This window comes from Notamacropus eugenii, chromosome 3 (genome assembly GCF_028372415.1).
Source record: "Notamacropus eugenii isolate mMacEug1 chromosome 3, mMacEug1.pri_v2, whole genome shotgun sequence".
Lineage (NCBI taxonomy): Eukaryota > Metazoa > Chordata > Mammalia > Diprotodontia > Macropodidae > Notamacropus > Notamacropus eugenii.
Genome location: NC_092874.1, coordinates 44595066 through 44608372, shown reverse-complemented (window position 1 = coordinate 44608372; position 13307 = coordinate 44595066). Strand labels below are relative to the sequence as shown.

General features: G+C 41.5%; 1 protein-coding gene across 12 annotated transcripts in view; it reads left to right on the top strand.

Moving 5' to 3' along the window:
* Positions 1–13307, top strand: part of ULK4 (unc-51 like kinase 4) — a 674194-nt gene that overhangs the window by 460577 nt on the left and 200310 nt on the right. The gene's annotated exons all lie outside the window — the stretch shown is intronic.

Genomic DNA, 13307 nt, shown 5'->3' with positions numbered 1-13307 from the left:
AGCACTATGCTAAGTGTTGGTGATAGAAAAGAAAAGCGAGAGAGTCCCTGCTCTCAGCATAGCTACCTCTTGGATGGAGAGGTTTTCTTGTCTAGAGAGCAGCAGCAGGGCAGAAGGCAGGGCTTGTGGGCTCTTGGGCACTCTCTGAAATTCGACTCAGCAAAGCCTAAAATTCTGCAATATTTTAAAACCACAGAGATTATCATCATAGAAATAAGTTTTGAATCAGAGAGTGTCTCATATCCTGTTCTGCTTGCTAAGTAACAGGCATTGATGAAGCATTTCCTGGGTGCCAGAATTGTGCTGAATGCTGGAGGTACAAACACACAAAAGAAAAACTGTCCCTGCCCCCAGGAAGCTGCCACTCAAATGGGAGAAGTGGACACATGCAGAAGAGGTGGGGGGCATCATGTTGAAGTCAGCCAGGAGGAGAATTAAGAGGGGCCACCCTGGGCCCCTCCCCAGAGCGATAGCCATATCTAATGACTGTGAGAAGAAGAGTTGGCTAGCTATGTATCTAGAAAGAAGATTCTAGTGACTTTCAAACAAGATACTTTAGAGTAAAATGTGTGTTTTTTGATCTGGACCTGTGTTTTTGTTGTTTTATGGTGATCCTGGTGAAGAAACCCCTTCAGCCAATGTAGACACACAATTGTGTTGCAACTGGTATTCTCAGTAAGTTTCCTGGGGCACCGAGATTGGCCCAGGGCCCCTCAGCTAGTCTGTCTGTATCATGGGAGGGACTCGAACCCTGGACTTTCTGACCCTGAAACTGGCTTGCTACCCCCACTGCACTCTACTGCCTCTCTTTGCAGAAACGTATCTAATTAAAAAAAAAACCTTCATCTTTATTTACACAGACTGTAAACCAAATGAAGCTATCCTCTGTTGGTGGCTTTTTAAAAATATAATTTAGCTTCAAGTTGACCTCACAATCACTTTTGTGGTCAACACATTCTCTACTTCCCCTCCCGATGGAATTCTCCATCAGGGCTCATCATGATGACCTGAGTTATAGTGACTGTGGCATTTAGTTTAGTAGGTAAGTTCTTGTTCCATGATGCCCACATTGGAGGGTCTCTTTCACTGATGACTGACTGAGGAAAAAGTAGAAAAATGTAGAACTGATCTCCGCTTCTGCCTGACATGGTATTGAGCTGAAAGAGCTACTTGCTGCCTTGTATGCATCCCCCAGCTCTTGAAATGCTCTCGCCAAAGGGAAGGGTTTGAGATGGATAAATTGCAATCACTTCCTTGGAGGCAGAGCCGAGGCGTGCACACACAGCAGCCAGCTTTAAGGATCAACCCTGAATGAAGGGCTTTTTCCCTCTTGTCTCAAGGACAAAATTAAACCATCTCTTAAAAAAAAAGAACCACCTCCACATGTGCTTTACACAGCTTTTCCATTTCAAGAAGGGGAAGGGAAGGAGTTATTTTATTTCCTCCTTTTATATAGTTATATTCAATTTCTTAAGAGACTTAATTAAGAGATATAACTGATTAAGACATGCCTCCATTATGCCAGGATCTGCGGCATAAACTGGCTTTGATGAACCTAGGTTTGATTACAGTGTTTGTAATAGTTACCCTGATTACCCTGTTTAATTACATCCTTCAAGTGATTGGACCGAGGCTGGGAGGGAGTTGGCTGGCCCTCTCTTTTCTCCGCAGTGGCAGCAGCAGCAGCAGAGAATCAGAGTCTTTCAGAATTGCTTGTTGAGTAAGTGTCTTTCTCAGTAAGCCTAACAACCGTGACAGACCATTAATGGGAAAAAATCTGGCGGCAGAGCAACCCAGGGCACCTGAAATGGAGATTGGATTCTCTACCCTGGAGCAGAACATGTGCTGCCTTGGGAGGCGGCTTGATGGTTCTGAAGTAGAGGGAGAACAGAGACACGAGGCTGGTATTTTCTGGGAGCCTGGAGCAGATGGGCATGTCTCTGCAGGAGAGGCTTGTTTGTTAAGCAGGCACGGATGTTCCCCTAAAGTGCAGAGCTGGAAATCGTCCTGCGTGGTTTCGAGGTGGTTGGGTCAAAGAGGGCGGTGTCTTCAGGTCATGAGCAAGCACGTACAATTTAATCTTTACATTTCTCTTCCAAAGCTCATTTTGCCTCCCATTTGGTATCACAGACCATCAAGCATTCACCTGACCTCATTGTCAGACTACCCAGGGCCGTAAACCCCTGCTTTGCTCACATCCAGACACGGGAGAGATCCCATCACATTTGAGATCTGGAGGAGACTTTGGAAATCATCCAGGCCACTTACCTTTTACAGACAAGAAACTGAGGCTCAGAGGGCTGAGGTGGCTTTGGCTCTTGTATTTAGAGCAAGAAAAGAACTTGAAGATTGTCCAGTCTAATCATTTCAGAGATGAAGAAACCAGGATTCAGAGGGGTTTGGATAAATTGCCCAAAGGTCACATCAGTTTTAAATGATGGAGGCAGGATTAGAACTCAGGTCTTTTGACTTCAATTTGTTGCTCATACTTCTTAAAGTTCATAGAACTGATTGTTATCAGAGCTAGGACTAGTCTACTTCTCTTAAGTCCCTTGCTAATGATTTTTTATTCTTTCATTTTCTAATAAGACTGGTCTTATTTAATTTAACAAAATATGCAAAATGGACTCATGCCTGACCCAACTGACAATTAAAAACACTCTCCCAGCACTTCCACCTTCCTTATTCAATTCATTTCAACAAACACTCAAGTCCTTATGCAAGGGACACAAAGGCAGAGTCTCACCCATCCCCACCCTTAAGGAGCTCCCACTTTAGTGGACTCCTAATAGACTATCAGGGTTCTTTCTCTGACATCACACTGTCTTCCTTATGGCTACAAAACTACAGGGTTCCAAGCCCCTCCATAACATTTTCCGTGGGCTCTCAGGGAACATGGAGGGGCTTGATGGAGCCGTTTTTACCTGGAGGTGTCTCCTGAGGATTTGGACCAGTGGAGCTCAGTGGAGCCTTTTCATTGTCTCACAAACCACCTGGGTTTCTACACCAGAGACTTTGCCCTAGAGCAGGGTTTCTTAACTTTGTTTTGTGTCATGGACCCCTCTGTCAATATAGGGAAGCCTATTCCTTTCTCAGAATTTTATATATATATATATTTTATAATTGAAAGAAATCCTAACTTTCAGTTAGAGTGAAATTAAAATGTGCATTTTTCCCCATCCAAGTTCACCAACTCCCTGAATTCTGTCACCAGACCCCTGCCCTGGCAGGTCATTCTCCCTTGGGCCTCCTCCTGTTTGGACCACCATTTCAGGACAGCCCAGCAGCCAGCCTTCACTCTGTTCCTTCCCAGCTGGCTGCAATAGTAGCACGTAACCTTTCTTCCTAAGCCTACCTCCTCCAGTTCGGGAACCATGCCAGCCTATTCCTCTTGGGTCCACTAAGCATCCTGACCATTTTCCTGAACAAAGTGTCTCTCCCCTTTTGGTGGTCTCCGCCTTTTGAATGTGAGTTCCTGAACTCTCTTTTTGTTTTTGTATCATTATTGCTTGGCACGGTGCCTAAGTGCCCACTTAATAAATGCTTTTTCATTCGTTTCCCTCCTTTGCCATTTATTTCCATTACCAAAGCTGTGAGATCCAAGGTTCTGGAATTGCATATGACTCTTTCACGTGTGGCAGTGAGAGTCAGTGGAGAAGGTGCTGGATTCAGGTCCTGGCTCCTTTTGCAAAAGTCATTCCTCTTTGCTGGGCCTCAGTTTCCTCATCTGAAAAATGAGAAGTTTGAATCCCTTTAAGCAGGTTCCTGATCCTAACCCTTTAGGAGAGTGGCACCAGTTTTATCTTGGTGTCTTCAGCACCTAGCATGGTGTCTGGTACATAGCTGGCATTGAGATGTTTACTGAACTAGATAGAATTGGATCTTATGACCCACAGCACTTCTAGACATAATTTATGTATTGGGACATTACATTATATTCTGTGAGTCTCTGTGCTCCTTGAAGACAAAGGCCATGTTTCATCATGCCTTTATATTTGTCCCTCCTAAGCATTTCAATACCAAAGCCAGTGAGGCCCTTCAGGAGCTTTCCTGCACCCTTTGGGGCCCTCTGTCCATGTGGCTCAAGTTGCAGAACTATGGGTCTTCCCACTTCCCTTCATAAAACAAATCATGTTTTTCATGTGCTTTCTCCTGCCCTATCTGCCCAGGAGGTGCTCTGCTTACCTTCCAATAACACCTTCAGTCAAGGTTCTCCTTTGCAATAAGGCTTTTTTCCAACCCAACCTCTTGTCACTTTGCCCTTTCCATGTAGGTCTTTGGGTTCTTCCCTTGATAATTTATTCTGTGTTCTTCTGAAGTGAGAAAACCATCATTACTCTCAACACTGATACCCAGATACTCAAGTGGGTCTGTGATCTCTTAACTATGGGTACTTCTTCCTGCCATGCAAATTGGAACTTATTTATGCTAATGCGTTTTGTCAGTCAATGAAGCTGCATTTATTAAACACTTGTTGTGTGCCAGACATTGTGCTAAGTGTTGGTGAAGAAAGGGAAAAACATGGCTCCTGACCTCAAGCAGTTCCCATTCTAATGTGATAGGCAACATGCAGAGAATTGTGTCATTACAAGATACCTTTATTATATCCCAAATATCGTAGTGTAGTTTTAATTTTATTAAAGCTTAAAACTGCGTTAAAACTTTGGGATACATAAACATAGTGTAAATGAGAGAGAATCTCAGAGGGGAGGCACTAGTCAAGGTGGGTGGGAAACAGGCTCATAGGAGGGAGAGCAAACTAGAACGAGCCTCTTGCGGAAGGTGCAATTTGAGCTGAGTATTGAAGGAAGCCAAGGAACCCAGAAGGCAGAGATGAAGAATAAGAGAATGCCAGGCATGAGGGACAGCCATGGGGAATGTTTGGAGTCAGGGGGGTAGGAACTAGGAGCAAGAAGACTGGTGTCACTGGGTCATAGAGTGTGTGTAGGGGAATAAGGAGAAAGAAGAGTAGAGGAAGGAACCAGGTAGTAAATGATTTTAAAAGCCATGCAGAAAATTTTCTATTTGATCATAGTAATAGGGAACCACAGTTTATTGAGAAGGAGAGTGACATGTTCAGACCTGCACTTTAGAAAGATTCCCTTGGAAGCTGTGTGATAAGGAGACCAGAGTAGGCTATTGTAATAGCCCAGGCAGGAGGTGATGAGAACTTGCACCAAGGTGACAGTGGTATGAGTAGAGAGAAAGTGACACACAGGAGATGTATTGTGAAGGCAAAAGTGACAAGATTTGGCATTGAATTGGATTCTCTGTCTTCTCATTTGTTTGCTACTGAACATCCATTTAATGTTCTAGGGATCTTTCTCAAATTCTGACATCCTGAACATACCAATAGAGTACCCCAGCTGTCCATTAGTTATCCCTAGCTGTTGCCACAGGACATCATCTTTCTTTGTCATACATATCTTTGTGGACTTCCTTCACACCACTCTTCCTTCACAGTTCCTTGTTTGTAATGTATTGCAAGGGCAGCTCAGGAAGACTCATCTTTCTGAATTCAAATCTGGTCTCAGACCATTAGTAGCTGTGTGCCCCTAGGCAAGTCACTTGACCCTGTTTACTTCAGTTTTCTCATCTATCAGATGAGCTGGTTAAGGAATTGGCCAACTCCAGTATCTCACGAAGAAAACTCCAAATGGGGTCATGAAGAGTCAGATATGACCGAAAAAATGAAACAATTTATTGCAGCCTGCTCAATCTACCCTGTGCCTTTCCATTGTTGTTTGAGTGACCCTTAACTTGAATTCCTACAACATCACCTGAAAAATATTGGTTGTAAAATGATGGGCCTTTGTTTTAGGAGGATGTTTGTGGTCCTTAAAAAAAATTGCATTTTTCTCCAAATGTAGTCTGCCCATTCTTGTCGTTTTATTCAAATATGGGCCCAACTCTGGGCCCAGTTAACAAGTGCTCTGTAAATTTCCTCTGTGCTGCACTGCTTTTCTTGGAAAGCAGATGCAAGGCATTTTGTATAGTAAGTTAAGGTTTACAAAGTTCTTCCTGCACAACACAGCACTGTGATGTAGGCAGTACTAATGTTACCATTCTCATTTCACAGATGAGAAGACTGAGGGCCTGAGAAGTTAAACAGATGGTTCCTAGTCAGATGGTTAGTCTTTGTCAGAGCCAGGATTGTCAGCCACTTAACCTGGTTCGGGTTGTATTCCCATAATGTCCATCCTCATTCCTTTATTACCTTTTCCCTTCAAAATGTACTGATAATCCACCTGTTCTACTGAGCATTCCCTCTGAAATCTCATTACGATATTATCTCTAATGTTCATATTAGTAGACCCATGTTATAGGAGAGATAACCTAATAAGACCACCTGATACTTAGAGAAAATGCATCTCCAGGATGTACCCCTTTGCAGATCATTTCTTGTATTAGGATTCAAGTGGCTTCACAAAATACCTCATTTGAGTAATCTGGGTTGCATTATGTATCATAGTTGAATTAATTAGGCTTTTAAATGATCAAGAGAGAGAACTTTGGTATACTTCTTCTAGTGCACAGAATGCCAAATATTTATGGCTACATCTGTGTTAAAGAAAAATTGTAATAAGCCTATTGGGAGCCTAACTAGGGCACATACATACAAAAGATAAATTTTACAAAGATTGTCAAAAACTAGAAGAGCTACAGTGTGAAGGTGGAATTTCCTTCCCTACGGGGACGGGGTAGAGGAGGAAAGGGAAAGACAATCCTTCATTTTCATTTATCTAGGATGATTTGGTGGAATCCTGCCTAAGGGAAGAGGAAGGAACTAGTTAGACTCTTAAGAATTCTTCTAGGGATATGATTCTATGAAAGTAGAAATGATTATTCTGAAAAAAAAATTGAAATCTATTTACTCACAAATTATTAGCTGTATTTATAATACACACAATGTGTTTTATGTTAAGACATTTGTGCAAGACCTGACAAATTTAGAGTAAATAGGTTGACCATGGCCCCTGAAGAAAAGATACGCCAAGGTAATTGTTTTGACTTAAATATTACATTTCCTTGAGCTCTCTAAGGGAGAGTCAAACCTATACCACTGGGGTGTTATTTTATTACCAGATAATTAATGCATTTCAAGAGGTGAATTATAACCCACTTTCCACTCATTTCCCCCCAAAAAAGAAGAAAGGAAGGAAGGAAAAAAGAAAAGAGAATTGTTCTCATATTTCCAGGAAAGACTAAGTACTTAAGCTCCTCTGTGTCGTGGCCCATGGCAGAGTGAAACCATTTCAATTTCTCCACCTTTTCTACTATGCCAGAGTACGCTCATAAGCTGTCCCCTTTGAGGTTTGCTAAAAAGTTTTTTTTTATTATTATTAATGACTACAATTAATCAGACAAGCATTTATTAAGCATCTGATATGTGTCAGGCCCTGTGCTTGTCATTGGGGATACAAGTAAAAAATGAACTGATGGTAAAAATAAAAAAACAAGTGAAGAGGGATTTTGTTTTTTACATCCTATAGTGATAGCTGTCCCAGGACCCACAGATTGTGAGTGCCAGAAGAGACCTTAGTAATCATGAGGAGCCACAGATAAGGAAGCCAAGGCCCAGGCAGATGAAGTGACCTACTTCAAATCCTACCATGAGAAAACTCCTACTTCCTGTCAGTTTGTGCAAAAGCTGAAGTGAATTTACCTCTCAAAGAAAATTCTAAACTGGTCACCCTGCCTTGATTCTACTGTTTTGCAACCCAGGAAAGTCTTCTTACATCACTCTTTGCTTTCATTTTTGAAGATTTGTGTCCAAGGATATTATTTAGTCTGTTTAGTTTGTCTTTCTCTTTTAGTTTTGATCACTCATATTTTGTTATTTTGTTCATTTACTCTTTCTTAAAAAAAAAAAAAAAAAAAGACCTCACCCCACTCCTCTTCCTAATCTGTGCAGTACTAGTCTCCGGAATGTGTACTTAAATGTTAACTCCTACTTAGTCCAGGTAACTAAACTACTCCTCTTCTCATCAGTTCTCCATTGACTCACTCCTGTTTGGCCTTTATCAATGATTGCATCCTACTGGATAACCTGAGATTGAATCTATTTTAGAGCAAAATTAGTTTAGAAGAGGGTTGGAGCTTTTTCTGTGAAAAGAGGTACTTTCTCCCACACATTCTAAGTAGTGTTTGCTAAGTACTTTATTTTCCTAAGAAGGTGAGTTATTCGGGTTCAGGGCCACTAAATAATGGCTTTTTCTCAAATCATTTCAGAAATGTGATATCCTAGGACTATGAAAATGATATCACAGCTTCCTTCATCATGTGCTTTGATTTGGGCAGCCATTAACGGAAGCATCCAGGTGCCTGTTACCCCATCTGATGGATGACACACATCCCTAAGTTTTGGGTCATGGAAAAGAAGCAAACTACCTGGCCCATTTGGGAAGCCAAGCTCTCTTTGGCCTTACTAGGTTTGTGCAATTTATCTGAACTATGTTTTCTTAGTCTTGGTGGGAAAATTATGCATTGGAAAGAGGAATTTGAATGGAACCAGAGGGCCCTGGTTCTGTCACTTACTACTGCCATGACTTAAACATCACCATTTCTATCTCAGTTTCCTCTTCTATGAAATGAGTTTCTAGGAGTTCTATTGTGCACAGGTTATATTTTCCTTTGAAACTTTGCTTGTCAATGTTTGGAGGCACTCTTTCCCTCTAAGACTAGTTCTTGAGCATCCCTGCCACTATTATTACTCTTTTGATCGGAGACTTTGATTATTTTCCAGCCTACTTCTTGGATCTGTGCCCTTCTAGAGGAAGTCAGGGCTGAGCATGTGTCCTCTTGGTTTCTCTTGCTACTTTGATGGAGTGTTGAGCATTATGTCATTCCAGACTCTCAGAGACAGCTTGGTCTAGTCTGCAGGCTTCAGTGCTCCCAGATTGGTTTGCTTAGTGTCTCAACATTTTTACATTCCGCATAAGGTCAGATTCCTCTCTTTGGATCTGGGAGCTCTTCTTTCCCTGTTGTAGCACCTTGATCCTTTTTCAGTTTCTCTGTGGGAATGGTCCACGTGTTGTTTGTAGACCTCAGAGACCTCTCTCTGTCTCTTCATGCTGATTCAGGCTAGAAAAATGGCTCCCTGTGATGTTTTTCTTGGCTCTCCCAATCAGGAACCCAGCAGGTCAGGAGTTATAGGCAGGAGCTCAGCTCCCCTGCCTCCTCCTGCCACTCTGCTTTCTTGGCTTTGACTCTCCTGTATTGGTTTATCCTCATTTAGCTTCATAAATACTTGTCCCAGAATTTAGTGCTTTTCACTCATCTGTTTAGAAAATATTAATAATCAGGGGGCAGAGCCAAGATGGTGGAGTAGAAAGATGCACATACTCTAGATCTTCCCTCATAGCCCATAAGATACTTGCAAAGAAAGATTCTTAACAAATTCTAGAGCAGCAGAAGCCACAGAATGACAGAGTGGAGGAGATTTCCAGCTCAGGGTGACCCGGAAGGCTGACAGGAAGGTCTGTTGCACTGGAAGCAGAGCGGAGCACAGCCCAGTCTTGGCTGTGCCACACCGTAAGGACCAGAGCAGGCAGCAGTGGAGGTTCGTAGATACTTCAACCCACAAATGCCAGAGGCAACTTCAAAGATCAGTGAGAGAGCTTCTTCACTTCTGTGACAAGGGAGCAGGGTCCTCCCCTAGCCCTGGTCCCAGGCAGCAGCAGCAGTACAGCAGTGTCCACTGCAGGCATTGGTGGAGCCTCAGCTTAAAGCCCCTGGGGGGAATTCAGCAGCTAATCTGAAACTCAGCCACTAACCAGGTGAGGGAGTAACTCCTCTCTCTTGATTGTGCCACCTTGCGGAACTGAGAACTTACAGGTCCCCAGAGTATACCCTTACTCTTGACAAAGGACCCAAAAGTTAAGTAACTGGTTGGGAAAATGCGAAAAAAAGGGAAAAAAATAAGACTATAGAAGGTTACTTTCTTGGTGAACAAGTATTCTCTTCCATCCTTTTGGATAAGGAAGAACAATGTTTACCATCAGGGGAAGACGTAAAAGTCAAGGCTTCTGCATACAAAACCTCCAAAATAAATATGCAATGGTCCCAGGCCATGGAAGAACTCAAAAAGGGCTTTGAAAATCAAGTAAGAGAATTGGAGGAAAAATTGGGAAGAGAAATGAGAGAGATGCAAGAAAATCACAAAAAGCAGGTCAACACCTTGCTAAAGGAGACCCCAAAAAATGTTGAAGAAAACACCTTTAAAAATAGGCTGACTCAATTGGCAAAAGAGGTCCAAAAAGTCAATGAGGAGAAGAATGCTTTAAAAATCAGAATTAGCCAAATGGAAAAAGAGGTTCAAAAGCTCACTGAAGAAAATAGTTCTTTAAAAATTAGAATGGAACAGATGGAAACTAATGACTTTATGAGAAACCAAGAAATTAAAAAACAAAACCAAAAGAATGAAAAAATTGAAGATAATGTGAAAATATGACATTGGAAAAGCAACTGACCTGGAAAATAGGTCCAGGGAGAGACAATTTAAAAATTAGGGGACTACCTGAAAGCCATGATCAACAAAAGAGCCTAGACATTATCTTTCATGAAATTATCAAGGAAAACTGCCCTGATATTCCAGAACCAGAGGGCAAAATAAATATTGAAAGAATCCACCGATCACCTCCTGAAAGAGATCCAAAAAGAAAAACTCCTAGGAATACTGTAGCCAAATTCCAGAGTTCCCAGGTCAAGGAGAAAATATTGCAAGCAGTTAGAAAGAAACAATTTGAGTACTGTGGAAATAAAATCAGGATAACACAAGATCTAGCAGCTTCTACATTAAGGGATTGAAGGGCTTGGAATAGGATATTCCAGATGTGAAAGGAACTAGGATTAAAACCAAGAATCATCTACCCAGCAAAACTGAGTATAATACTTCAGGGGAAAAAATGGTCTTTCAATAAAATAAAGGACTTTCAGGCATTCTTAATGAAAAGACCAGAGCTGAGCAGAAAATTTGACTTTCAAACACAAGAATCAAGAGAAGCATGAAAACATAAACAGGAAAGAGAAATCATAAGGGGTTTTTACCAAAATTGAACTGTTTGCATTCCTGCATGGAAAGATAATATTTGTAATTCTTGAAACTTTTCTCAGTATCTGGATAGTTGGAGAGATTATACACACACACACACACACACACACACACACACACACAGACAGAGACAGAGAGCACAGGGTGAGTTGGATAGGAAGGGATAGTATCTAAAAAAAATAAAATTAAGGGGTGAGAGAGGAATATATTAGGAAGAGAAAGGGAGAAATAGAATGGGGCAAATTATCTCCCATAGAAGAGGCAAGAAAAAGCTTTTCCAATGGAGGAGAAAAGGGGGGAGTTCAGAGGGAAAAAGTGAAGCTTACTGTCATCACATTTGGCTCAAGGAAGGAATAACATGTACACTCAGTTTGGTATGAAAATCTATCTTACACTACAGGAAAGTAGGGGAGAAGGAGATAAGCAGGGTGGGGGGAGATGATAGAAGGGAGGGTAAATGGGAGGAGGGAACAATTAGAAGTAAACACTCTTGGGGAGGGACAAGGTCAAAAAAGAGAATAGAAGAAATGGGGGGGGCAGGATAGGATAGAGGGAAATATAGTTAGTCTTACACAACATGACTTTTATGGAAGTCATATGCAAAACTACACATACATAGCCTATATTGAATTGCTTGCCTTCTCAGTGGGGATGAGTGGGGAGGGAGGAAGGAAGAGAAGTTGAAACTCAAAGTTTTAGGAACAAATGTTGAGAATTGTTTTTGCATACAACTGGGAAATAAGAAATACAGGTAATGGGGTATAGAAATTTATCTTGCCCTACAGGACAAGAGAGAAGATGGGGATAAAGGAAGGGAGGAGTGTGTTAGAAGGGAGGGCACATTGGTGGAAGGGGCAATCAGAATGCAAGACATTTTGAGGTGAGGGGAGGGGAGAGATGGGGAGAAAATTTAGAACTCAAAATTTTGTGGAAATGAATGTTGAAAACAAATAAATTTTTAAAAGAGAAAATATTAGTAATCTCTGCTGCATCTTTGGCTTCTTCTGATCCCCTGGACTGCTGTAATAAAGTACTGCTCTTCTTTTCCATCCAGAAAGCTGTAGACCTACTCTACCCTTCCTCCTGATGCTGTTGCAGAATTCCCCTAGTTCAGCCATTTTCTATCCAGTCTTCTTGACATTTTTCTTACAGAGAAGCTTTTAGGAGGCTTTCTGGATGATCAGTTGTGTAGTTATACACTTTCAGACACCCAATAGCATAAGCCATAGGTATTATAAAATAGCAGAGTTCCAGAGTATTTGCTTGCTGCATACTGATTAGAGAGCATGACCCTAGAGCGAGACAGCCAATGCATACATTGACCTGTCACTCTTCATCGTTATATAAAAATATGGAATTTTTCTTAACTTTAAGGACTTGACCAATAAGGTGTGACTTTGGCTACAAAAGTAACTTTAAAATTGTGTAGAACTCAATCCAGTTATGTCTTTCTGTTTTGATGCACAGAACAAATTTGTTTAGTTTATGAGTAAAATGACAATGTTCTTCCTACTCCTCATATCTCAGAATAACATCAGGGATTTACTACCGAGCTGGAACCTTCCTCTTAAGTCATGTGAAAACCTTTATTATTAATGGTGAAACTCTGTACAAATACCTGCTTTTTTGCACCATGATTTGTTTTACCAAGTAAACTCATAGAAACATCTATGAAATTAGTGAGCTAGACTCAAGGATAAAGCAATATTGAAGCTTCTTCAAGAGCTATCCTTCCTCAAACTTTCTGAGAGCAATGTCTTTTACTGCCAAGAACTGTTGACAAGGTAACTTTTATGGCCTCCTCTCTTGCCATGGGGTCCTCACATGTACCATGACAGAAGCATAGAGAGTTACTGAGCATTCTGGCCCCTTCAGTATGCAGTTTGGCAAATGATTAAACAAATACGTTATCTTTCTCTTAGTAATTGATGTCTGTACACTTCCCCAAATGATGACTTTTCTACCTATGAGTCTCTCTGGAGGAGATCAGAACATTAGAACCTAGTTTCAGTTAAGGACTACTAACCTGCCATCTTCAGAAACTAGCATGAATTGAAAAGAGGAGAGTGGGAGTTGAAGGAAGGTTTGGGTTAAGTTGGAGAGAGCCATTGAAAACTATAGTAGTTTGTTGGAAAGAGTCCTGAAATGGGAAGTCCTTCTGTGCCTGTCCAAGAGGGCTTCCTGGTCTCTGCTTGATTGTGCTTCAATTACCCTTTTCAGCCTCCTCCAGCCTTGATGTGTTCCTGATGCCCAA